The sequence below is a fragment of the Capsicum annuum genome, chromosome 12 (genome assembly GCF_002878395.1).
Source record: "Capsicum annuum cultivar UCD-10X-F1 chromosome 12, UCD10Xv1.1, whole genome shotgun sequence".
In the NCBI taxonomy this organism is placed as follows: domain Eukaryota; kingdom Viridiplantae; phylum Streptophyta; class Magnoliopsida; order Solanales; family Solanaceae; genus Capsicum; species Capsicum annuum.
Genome location: NC_061122.1, coordinates 11335442 through 11338792, shown reverse-complemented (window position 1 = coordinate 11338792; position 3351 = coordinate 11335442). Strand labels below are relative to the sequence as shown.

The 3351-nt window shown below is 30.4% G+C and overlaps 1 long non-coding RNA gene across 1 annotated transcript; it reads left to right on the top strand.

The window, feature by feature from the left end:
* The first annotated feature begins 406 nt into the window (after positions 1–406).
* Positions 407–2946, top strand: LOC124889292. Its single transcript, XR_007048154.1, has 2 exons — positions 407–795; positions 2730–2946. It is a non-coding gene; the product is annotated as an uncharacterized LOC124889292 (long non-coding RNA).
* Positions 2947–3351: the final 405 nt, after the last annotated feature.

The following is a 3351-nucleotide window of genomic DNA, read 5'->3' as shown; positions in this document are numbered from 1 at the left end:
TTTTTTACATTGCCTAGTTTTTCATTATTTAGTACTATTTATTTATTATTATTATTATTATTATTATTATTATTCATTATTTATTATTATTATTTATTATTTTTTATTATTATCCTTATTATACTATCTCTATTGTTATTTCAATGACAACCAATTAGAATTACTTTGTCCAATTTATTCACTTTTATTCAATCTCTTACAATCTTAGCCTATTTTATTCAATCTATTACATATTCAGCCAATTGACATTCAGTCATGCCAATTTTAACCTAATCACTTGGTCTATTACAATTGTAGCCAAAATTGGGACTCAATTCAGAAATTTTTATTCAATTTTTAATCAAAATCTTAGCCTTTAAATCACAGTCGTTGATCAAAGATGAACCAACAACTGAGATCGAAAGGAGCATTCATTCCTTTTAAAAAACCAAATAAACCAAAACCCTAACCCTAAATTCATTTCATAAGCCTCCACCATCACTCTCTCTACCTCCTCTCTCTCTCTCTCAAAACCTCTTCCGCCGCTAGCTCTCTCCGATATCCCTCCCCGTCGCCGCTCTGCCACCAATGACGACAGCAATACTGCAGCCCTCCGTTCGCCCCTTCGGTGGAACCAGCCGCCGCCGTCAACGCCTAATACTGGCGCCGTCCCCCTCGCCTCCTCCTTCTCCTCGTTCACCATCCCTCCTCTGGCACCGTCCTCTCCAACGAAACCAACAAACCAACGTCGTCTTCCACCGCTGAAACAGCCATCGCTTCACTATAAAACAATGGGTTCATAAGAACCCATCCTAGGTTAGATTCCATATTTTATTTTTTCTCTCCTAATGTGACAGATTTATGTGATTAGAAGTTAATTTGATTAAGTATGTTGATAAAATCTTGTGTGCTTTAGTTTGATTAATTATCTATGCTGTTTGCATGAGGATTCTCCAATTTTATTGTATTATTGGGGATTTTTTTTTGTTTTCTTGAAATTGTTATATGTGTGTATGTTTTGATGTAGTTCATATCGAAAAATTAAACTAGTAAGGTATTTGACTGTGTCTGCTCCTTACCGATAGTACTAGAAAGGAGAACAAAATTCTAACTAGAAAAAGAGGTGTAGGTATGAAGTCTGGGACTAATTAAAAACCACACACATGATTATGAATAGTTGTAGATTGATTTTTTTGGTGTTATTAGTTGATTTTAGTTAATTGGTTCCTGGACCACCAGTTTAGGGCACAAAGCAACACACAACTTTTATTATTTTTTCTACCACTTGCCTAATCATTCAAATTGTCTTTTTTGACTGACAAGGATTATACAAAATTGTAGCCATGTGTTATGTTATTATAATTTTATTTTAAATTCTCTATATTGTTACTTTAAAAAAAAAAAAAAACTATCAAGTCATTTACGGAATATTTATGGGTAAAATTCTTTAAAATGTTAAATTTCTAGTTTTGAAAATAAGACAGGTTCTAAGTTGATTGAAACAGAGATATGATTGGGGATTTAGAAATGCTTGAGCAAAAACTATTCCATCTAATGGATCTGATTGGAACTATTCTGAAATAACTATTTAAAAATAGTTAGTGTAGTGACTTGAAATGTGTACTAGTGACTTGAAAATAGTTAAGTATAGTGACTTGAAAATGTGAATTAGTTAATTGAAAATAGTTAAGTGTAGTGACTTCAAATGCTAGTACATGACTTGAAAATGTTTAAGTGTAGGGACTTTAAAGGGAATTTTTTTGTTTTAAGGTACTTGAAATGTGGACTTGTATTTTGAATTTAGTTAAGTGTGGTTACTTGAGAAGTGAATAAGTACTTGAAAATGTTTAAGTGTAGGTTGTTGAAATGTGGACTTGTGTTTTGAATTTTGTTAAGTATGGTCATTTGTGAAGTGAATTAGTCACTTGGAATGTTTACATGTAGTTACTTGAATTATGAACTTGTGTTTTGAATATAGTTAAGTGTGGTCACTTGAGAAGTGAGTTAGTGACTTGAAAATGCACAAGTGTAGGTACTTGAAACGTAGACTTGTGTTTTCAATTTAGTTAAGTTTGATCACTTGTGAAGTGAATTAGTGACTTGGAATGTTTAGATGTAGTTACTTGAATTATGAACTTGTGTTTTGAATATAGTTAAGTATGGTCACTTGAGAAGTGAGTTAGTGACTTGAACATGTTTAAGTGTAGGTACTTGAAATGTAGACTTGTGTTTTGAATATAGTGAAGAGTGGTCACTTGAGAAGTGCATTAGTGAGTCGAAAATGTTTTAAGTGTAGTTACTTGAAAGGTGGACTTATGTTTTGAATTTAGTTAAGTGTGGTCACTTGAGAAGTGAATAAGTACATGAAAATGTTTAAGTGTAGGTAGTTGAAATGTGGACTTGTGTTTTGAATATAGTTAAGTGTGGTCACTTGAGAAGTGAGTGTAGTCACTTGAGAAGTGCATTAGTGAGTCGTAAATGTTTAAGTGTAGTTACTTGAAAGGTGGAATAGTGACTTTTGTTTTGAATTTAGGTACTTGAAATGTGAACTTGCAGTAAAGTGTGGTCACTTGAGAAGTGAATTAGTGACTTCAAAATGTTTTTAAGTGTAGGTACGTTTTTTCATTTTGAATTAAGTTTAGTTTAGTAACTTGTGAAGTGAATTAGTTACTTGAAAATGTTTAGGTGTAGGTATTTGAAATGTGAACTTTTTTGACTTGAACTAATCACTTATTTGATTGATTGTGTAGATGAAATTTGATTATTGCTGGATATATCAACGAAATATCGATAATAGAATGGATAAGGCTGAGAATGAAGTTGCGGATAATGAGTTGTAGTTTTTAGTATTTTATATGTTTTATAGTTTGGATTTGGAACCTCGATAAATTTTGTAAATAATGTTTGTATTCTTATGGTGATTGGTTGATTGTATATTAAATAATTGGTGGGATGTGTTGTAGATAATAATCAATGTTTTTAAATGATTGTGGTCGGCTATATTGTAAATAATTTGATTTTTAATTTTTGTATTTTAAAAAATTTCAATATTTTTTTTACAAAATTATCAAAAAAACCGACCACATGTGGTAGCTTTTTAAAAAGTTTTCAATATTTTTTTTACAAAATTATCAAAAAAAACCGACCACATATGGTAGTTTTTTAAGAAAAATTTGAGTTTTTTTTTTTTACAAAATTATCAAAAAAACCAACTACATGTGGTAGCTTTTTTAAAAAAAAAAAAATTAATTAAAAATATTTATAAAACCGACCACAAGTGGTCGGTTTTTATTTTTTTTTAATTTTTTTTTTAAAAAAACCGAACACTTGTGGTCGGTTTATTTTGAATTTTTTAATTCTTAAAATCATTTT